Source organism: Copadichromis virginalis, linkage group LG12 (assembly GCF_057382275.1).
Source record: "Copadichromis virginalis isolate Kocher_CV1m ecotype Utaka linkage group LG12, C_Virginalis_male_GT1.1, whole genome shotgun sequence".
Lineage (NCBI taxonomy): Eukaryota > Metazoa > Chordata > Actinopteri > Cichliformes > Cichlidae > Copadichromis > Copadichromis virginalis.
The window spans coordinates 5,115,364-5,124,318 of record NC_140629.1 but is presented as its reverse complement, the minus strand read 5'-3'; positions in this window follow the sequence as shown (position 1 = coordinate 5,124,318).

Below are 8,955 nucleotides of genomic sequence, written 5' to 3'. Positions count from 1 at the left end.
AATCAGAAACCTAGGTTAAGCACTGGACTAGGGTGGACAGCCTATCCTGCTAATGAGGCTTAAAGGACATATGGAGCTGAATGTCATCAGCATAAAAATGATAAGACAGGTCGCTAAAAGATTGAATGATACCAGCTAAAGGAAGCATATAAAAAGAAAATAATAATGGACCTAAAACTGAACTCTGTGGGACCCCACAGGTCAGGGCAGCAATGTCAGGGGTGAACCTGTCAGTCCTAACAGAAAAGGTCCTGTCTGATAAATAGGAAGAAAACCAGTCTAGGGCAGAGCCAAAACCTTGAGCCTGTTAAGTAGGATTTTGTGGTCGATGGTGTCATAGGCAGCGCTAAGATCAAGCAAAATGATCACAGAATAATTCCCTGCATCAGATGCCATTAACAGATCATTATAGACTATTATATTATATTATAAGTCCCATAGTTAAGTTAATTAGCAGTCATTTACACAGCAAAAAAAAATGTTTCTTTGATTGAGTTAATTTGGTTCATTTCTCTCATTACACTGTATCATACTACACTGCATTCAAAATGATGGAACACGTTTGGTTTACACTGTTTTGACTCTGATTTATAGAAGTTGCATGAATAATTAATCATTTTTCCATCCATCCATCTTCTTCTGCTTATCCGGGGCCGGGTCCCGGGGGCAGCAGCCCAAGGAGAGAAGCCCAGACCTCCCTCTCCCCAGCCACCTCCTCCAGCTTGTCTGGGGGAACAACAAGGAGTTCCCAGGCCAGCCGAGAGTTATAATCTCTCCAACGTGTCCTGGACTGATTATTAATTTTTTCCCTAGCTTTTTGAGTTATGTGTCAGCTAGTACAGTCCTTGCTGGTCTGAGCAAAGAGGAGGCACAGGGTGGAAATGGTTGAAATGCAAAGGCCACCCACATGGACTGAACCATCTGCTGTAACGGCATGAAGTTCTCATTACCTCCACCAAAGAGGTTAGCATTTGCATGCATGCGTATCATTCTGTCTGAAACAGGATAGCTTGAAAAGTTTGGAATGATTTCTGATAAAAATTGTAGGGGTCTAGAGTGGGGTCATGTTAACTATTTATTCAAATTTAGTGTTCACGGCCAACTCAAAGCTGACAAAAAGCCTCATAACTTACTGTGTGTACTGTCAACATATAGAAAGTACTGCACAAAGATTTAAAATATCATGTTACATTTGACTTCTGACCTCTCCTTCAAGGTCAATAGAATAATAAAGTCAAAGTGATAATAATGCTGTGTACAGGTATTTAAAACTGTTTCTTACTGCCTTTGTTTGTATTGACAACAAATAGAGAATGATATATGGGGATTGTAAATATCGTGTTATTTTATCTTGTTATGTACATGACAGTAACATATTTTATATAGTATAATAATTATGAACTGTTTAAATGCACAATAATTTGAATGCATGTACAATGTTCCTTAATAAGTTGAGGGTTTTTTGGACAACAAACTAAAAAACAAAACTTTTTGCTAAACATTTAAATGAATTTTAGTAAACAATGAAGATTAGTTTGATGAGTTAGTGTTTTTTGTTAACTAGTGTTTTTGAGTAACGCTTACTTTCAGTGTTTTGTTTTTTGGACATTTTGGTCAAATTAAACCCACTTTTTGAAAATTACACCTGTGCTTGTATTTTCATGTGGTCAGTCCCTTAAATGCAGTAATGCATGCATCGCATCAGCACATCAAGAACAGGAGAGCATTTTTTTGGGCAAAAATGGCATCCGATATTTAAAATTATTCTATACATCTCACGTTTGACCACCTAGAGGATGATTCTGGCTTATTTCACACCCCTGGTCTAGACTGATTGTAGTTGTAGATTATATAAAAATGTAGCAGCTTGCAATAAATCAACTGGGATCCCAGACAAAAGTTGAAAAACGTGTTTAATAGAGACTCTGGTGCACTGAGGAAAGTGTTAAGTTACGCAAGCCCTGCATCTATGGCCGCTGATTCACCATCTGCACTGACTTTTTAAAGATAGTGGGGTTTATCGCTATACGGGTTGCTCCTGATAGGGGTAACACTTCTGACACACCCACAAAAAAAGAAAGCTTACCTTAAAGCCCCATTGCCCACAACTGTGCCTTTTCATTAAAGCAGTTTGCTGTTTGTCCCTGAAAGATCAGCAAATGGTTGCGCACGTGTTTCAGATCGAAAGGGGCCCCGGTTCCTCCAAAAGCCACTCTGCAGTTCAAGCACCACTTCTGTCAGTCAAATGGAGCAGGTGGTGTGGCTGGATGAAAAGGTAGGGGAAGGAATAAGCCAGAAACTCACAGGGAGACTTCATTTTGTTTCTGTTATTCTGCTTAAATAATCTACATGTCTATTTTTACTTAATACCATTTAATAAGAGGTTGGCCTATACAGATAAGCACCTCAATTAAGCTTGCTGCCTCGAGGAGAATATCAAAGCCGCTAAAATTACAGCATGGCTAGAAAAGGAAAATGTATGCATGTAGTTTAATATTGCAAAATGTTATTTACTTTTTTTAAAAGTATTATTATTAATAGGACTGGTCGGTGATTAATAAGAATAGCTTACACTCACATTCCCTACCCGTATAACCCCTGATTGTATCCAACTAGCGCAATTTTTCTCTGTCACCAGGTAGCCAATTACAGCCCCATGGAAATAAAGAAATTGCCCTTTTAATACTATAAATTGATTAACAGAGCCATGATTAGTGTTTTAGTAATAGGTAATCTGCACTCTGACTGCGTGTGCTAAAAAAATTCTTACATTCATATTTTGGAATACAGTGTAGTGAAAAAGTATTCGCCCACCCTTTATGACTTTTTTTGCATATTTGTTGCACTTACATGTTTCAGATCATAAAACAAATTTTAATATTTGATGAAATGAATAGAAAATTCAGTTTTTAAATGATGATGTCATTTCTTACAGGAAAAAAGTGATCCAAACCTACCTGGTCCTGTGTGAAAAACTAAATGCTAAATTAACTGTGATTAACTACCGAGTTCAGTTTCACGAGCCACACCCGGCTCTTATTATTGTCAGACCTGCTGAATGAAGAAAATATTCTGTGAATTGATGACTCAAAAGGTGAACTTTTTGGAAGGTTTTAGTCCAGTTACATGTGTTGTAAAACTTACACAGCATTTCAGAAAAAGATCATAGGAGCAGCCAATCATGGGGGTGGTAGTGTGATGGTCTGAGGCTGCTTTGCTGATTCAGGACCTGGATCACTAATTGACGTTACCATGAATTCTGCTCTCTACCAGAAAGTCCTGAGGAAGAACATCTGGCTGTCAGTTCATGCCCTGACGCTGAAGTGTATTTGGGTTATGGAGCAGGACAATGACCCAAAATAAACTTTGGGTCAATAGAAACAAAGTGAAGAAAATATGCGGCTCATGTTTGAAAACCCTCTAATCATAGCTGGACTGGCCATCGGGCATACCGGGCATTTGCCCGGTGGGCCGCTGGCGATATTTTGATTTTATGGGCCGATGGATTTTTTTTTTTTTTTTTTTTTTTTTTTAGGAAGGGTATATATAATGAAAGGTGTTGGATTGGCCAATTGGTTATGATCGACTCTGGGCTGGACCAATTACAGCCGAGGAGGCCGGATGCACCCTCCCCCTTGTTTAGCAATCAGGTGATTTTCGCACATTGCATGCCAGGAACTCATGGCAAAACAATCCAAGTACCGCATCAAATGCAAGCATTTGCAGCACCACAAAACGTTCATTCTCCGGTTCCAATACCTTCTTGCTTTTTCTTTGCCGCACAAAAAAGGAATGTACAAAACAAAAGGAGAACAATGCCGGTCCGTACAAAGACAGACTCGACGAAAAGACCAAGAAAAGATACGAGGAAAAAATCAAAGGAGTGAAAGGGTCAGACCCTTACGAGCACACAGAGGGACAAAAGACGTTAGCGTGCTGCCCAACTTTCACCACGCTCATATTTATAATTATACGGTTCTTGGAGTGAGTGCATACACTCATGAAGTTTAGTAACTTCAGGTCACTGCAACAAGCCCAGGTACAGTTTACCGACGGATGGGTGCAGGACCTTGAAATGCACCGTGTAGAACGAAAGACCATCGTACGTATCATAAGTTTACCAGTCTCACAAATCGTCGTCATAAATACACATTCATTAACCGTTTATTAATAGGACCTTTGAGCTCAACCGTAATTAATTAGTAATGGAAATAATTTCTGGTAGCATTACAGAAATGTAGCAGTGACAATAATATTGTATGTTGTAATCGCACTGGACAATTAGTGATACAAAACAACTGTTTTATCCTGTGAATAAAAGTATATGTTTTTGTCAGTGTACCATGGTAATAACAGAAGCGAAACACAATATTGTGTCAGGACAATTTACTATTTATTCATAATAAATAAAGGAGCATAGCGCGACAATTTCTGTTCAGCGCCAGACTTATTTGTAACCTATATCACCAATTATGTTAAGAAAAATGACGTATTAACTACTACAAAACTCTGACCTTTGTGGGAATGCTTGGAGCAGACTAACATGTGAGCTGGAGTGTTCTGAGACGTTATATTTGGTATATCCAGACCATCTGTCGGCTCTTACTTTGGAAACATGGCTTAAAAAATTTCTCTTCAACGACGTAATCCAATAAAAAAAACAAAAAAACGATCTCTTTACCCGTCGGCTTCCCGTGGCTGTCATGCGACCGGCTATTGCAGTTAATAATACAACAGCTTCTTGCCATTTTTTGTGTTTCTTTTTATCGCTGTGTAACTGAGTTCAATTGAAAGCCTGCGTGCGCTAGTACCTCTTGCCACAAGTTCCCAGAATCCTTTGCGGTTTTACCCCAGAATGACGTCACATTTTCAATCTTTATCCTGGTGGGCCGGTCTCTAGTCAAAATGCCCGGGCCGATTTTTTGTCCCAGTCCAGCCTTGCCTCTAATGTGGTTCAGTTGAAACAATTCTGCAAAGAGGAGTGGGCCAAAATTCATCCACAGCAATGTGAAAGACTCATTGTCAGTTATCAGAAATGCTTGATTGCAGTTCTTGCTGCCAAGGGTGGCACAACCAGTTATTAGGTTTAGGGGGTAATTACCTTTTCAAACAGGCCCGTGTAGGTTTGCATAACTTTTCCCCTTAATAAATGAAATCATAATTTAAAAACTGCATTTTGTTTTTACTCGTATAATCTTTGTCTAATTAGTTTGACGATCTGAAACATTTAAATGTGACAAATATGCAAAAAGCTAAGAAATCAGGAAGGGTGCAAATACTTTTTCACTGCACTGTAATTTCATGCATCAGAATTATTTACCACCATAGTTGGAGACTAGATGTGTATTTTGGAAATAACAGAATAAGTAATAAAGACACTCATTTAGGAGTATCACACTCCAACCATGTTATGTTACAGTCAAACCAGAGTAAACCAAGTGTTTTAGACTGCAGACCTTTAGTCTTCCTGCTTTTTTGTGAGCGTTAACCCTTTATTATGAAGGAAGAGTTTCAACTTCCTGTCACAGTCTGGCTAAGTTTGACTGACTTGTCGAAATTTCCAGTTTACAGACACAGGAACTTATCTGCTGTTCTCGGTCTGGTTTAGTGTGGTTCTAAAAAGGTCCAAACATCAGATATGAGAGGTGATAGACTAAAATAAAGTCTCCCAGAACACTGTGAGTCATGTCATCAGTTCCACAACACATGTACATACTTTTGTCTTCAGGAAATTAACTTTGTGTGCTATTAATACAATCAATACCATACAGTATTCCTGTTCTTGCGTCATCTAATAACTGTGGATTCAAATATGTCTGTGGAAATGTGATGTGTGTCAGTGTCCTTATTTGCAGGTAGAGTTAAAAATGTGTTCGTCTATTTTGATGCACCTTCCAGGCTGTAAACTGGCTTATGCAACGGGGTATAACAGGAGGTTTGTGTGCTGTGTGCTCATTCAGTGCTGGGGTTTAAGTATTTAATTAGTACCAAAGCCAGCTCTGGCTAATCTTCTCAACACTGACTCAACATGTGACCTGGTAATGTTAAGGCCAATCAATAGCCTGAGCAATTCAAACAAAGACAATGTCAGCTTTGACTCGCAGTAGGTATACATGCATGCGGTCCTATGCAATCGTTATGGTTTGAAGCAAAGTTTCTAGGTGGTTTCTGCTAGCATGGTCTCTGTTGGTTTCTACCAAACTGCTTTAAAACAAGTAAAAACACAGCCTCCAGATCATGCCTCCACAGTGTTTCCATGCCTTATAGAAACACTTCGAGCCCAGAGCGCACAACCCAGCACACATCCTATGTTACACAGACACTGATTTAGGTTTGCGATTGTCCTCTCCAGCACAGTTTATCCTCATTGAGTGCTGCAGTCAGTGTCCTGCCTGCAAACAGGCCTACTCTACCCTCTGCAGATGAACAGATGAAGCTCTGGAAGTGGGACAGGGGCTATTTGGACAGGAATTAAGGGGTGTGTTAAATTTCTGCATGCATGATCAATGGGGTTGAATGGTGGGGTTGGTGGTGGGTGGGGGCTAACGCTAGGCAGAGGCAGAAACAGAAACCGAGGGGGAGAGAGAGAGCTAGCAAGCAATGGCTCACTAATGAGAGATGGGACAGCGTGGATTGTATCTCATTACCAATCAACATAGCTTTGAGTTCTCCAGAGAGGGAAAATGCAAGCTCTAATGTGTGCTGCATGTGTTCCTTTTTGATAAACCCAGCTTGTGTGGTGGGGTATTAGTCACAGCGGTATCTGAGCTGCTGGAAATCCACACACAACTGCCCTCTGTCCGTTTTGGTGAGGAGTTTCCTCTGAATAGTACAATGGGACTTAATTACAGGTCACTGGCATGTCTCAGGGAGATAGAGGCAGCTCTGTTACCCTTCCAAATACAGTATAATGCCATCTTCCCAAGGGTGGGGTGGGGTAACAGGAGCTCAACACAAAAAGGTGCTGATAGGCCGAACCTGAGAATAGTATTAGGTGATCCAGGCAGAGAAAGTGAGCATTTTACAGTGTAAAGAGAAAAGAGGAAAGATAAAAGACTACATTAACTCTCAAAGGTTTTCTCCTATTCAGTTTGCCCTCTTTCCTTTCCAGTTCAGTTCCAACTTAGTCTTCCTGCCAACTTATGTTGTCAAAAAACAAGAGGGTGGATTAAAAAAAAGAGAGGGAGAGAGCGGGAGAGACAGGGGGAAGGCAAATCTATGGAAACAATAATATTATTCGAATTCAACAGCCGAACAGTTTAAAGTTTAAACATTAGAGATGGGAATGGTGAACCACTTTCAAGTTGTCCAGTATACCGGAATCATATTTCTCCAAGCATATAAATTTCTTTATCAACGCACAGATGTCAAACTCAGCAGTGATTTCCAAGCCTTTGTCCATCTATAATTTCCACAAAGAAAACTGATCAAGAATTAATAAGGGACTCAATAAAGAATCAGATCTATAGTCAAAAATCAATAAGATTATATTCATATCAGAAATGCAAAATGCAGAATTTGCATAGGCCTACTGCTGTATTTAAAAAAAAAAGTTTTGCATGCTTTGCATAGAATTTCAGCTTTGCAGCTGACGTGCACGTTTTCTTTGTTTCATTTCATAATGTGCCAAATATGCAAGCAGCCTGGTTTAGCAGCACCCTGCAGATGTGCAGGGTTGCACTGTCGTGCTAAAATAATCACGATGGCAGCAGTTGATGCTCTAAAAGCTGTAGATTTGTATACATCGTTCAGCATTAATGGTGCCCTCACAGGTGCTCTTGGTTACCTCATGCCATGTGCAGTCATGCGCTCCCTGTACTGAACTGCACGCTGAAAACACACCAGGTGGTCTCTCTCCTCAGTTTTGAATTTCACAGCCCACAGGAAGGTTTTCCACTTAAAAGCAGTAAGGCCCAGAGAAGGCAGCAGTGTTTCTGGGTCTTGTTTTTAGATGCATGGCAGAGTTGAACTTTTATTTGTGGATGCATGATGACTGTGTTCACTGGCGGTGGTTTTCAGAAGTGTTTCTGAGCCCATGCAGTGATTTTTCACTACATAATTATGTCTATTTTAATCACAGACACTCGACATCAGTCTTTGTCCTTATGCACAAAGAATGCAGAGATTTTTCCCAATTTCACTGAAGAGTTTAAAGTAAGTTGGATTATTACATAGTTAAAACACGGAATAAAATACATGTGGTCTAAACCCCTTCCCATATTTACTTCTACAAGATTCATCACTGGGGTGCTCTTTGGAAATTTTGCTAACTAACATAATTAAATGTAAGATATTAAAACAGGCGTCTGGGGCTTTTTGCATTACACTTGTCCAATTTCTTGTTGCACTTTTCTTAGCTCTTTCTGGGATGTGCTGCTGGAATCAGATTAGAAATAAGCACATGTATTTCAAACAAGGGAAAAAAAAGAGAAAATCTTGCTCCTTTTTTTAAAGTTTAATTTGTGAAATAGTCACAAGTAGTCGATGATGTCCAAAGTGTTTGACTTGTGCACATTGATTTAAAAAAAAAAGGGGGGGGGGGGGGGAGCACAGTGTTAGAGGTCGACCTTAAAGCACTCTCTCAGTAAATGTGGAAATGTTTTAGGAAACTGATGTGCCAACTTATTCCTTTCTTATTCTTTGTCCTTTCTTGTCTTGAACTCATGTTCATGACAGAAAACACTCCACCAAGGCCCCTAACATGAAGCAACTTCCTGAAAGTCTAATGTAAAGATAACACAGCAGCGCCCTCTCCTGGCAGAAAAGACAAATCAAACTTTGCTCCTGCTTAGCTGATCTCCTGCTCCTCCGTGTATTATTGACTTATTTATTTCTTTATATTTTACATATGCATTAACAAATAAAATGTATGGAATAAGAAAAAATAAGAATTAAAAATAAGAAAGAAAAAAGCCCAAAACTATTTTTCTAAAATGTCCTTTCCGTGTGAGAAAA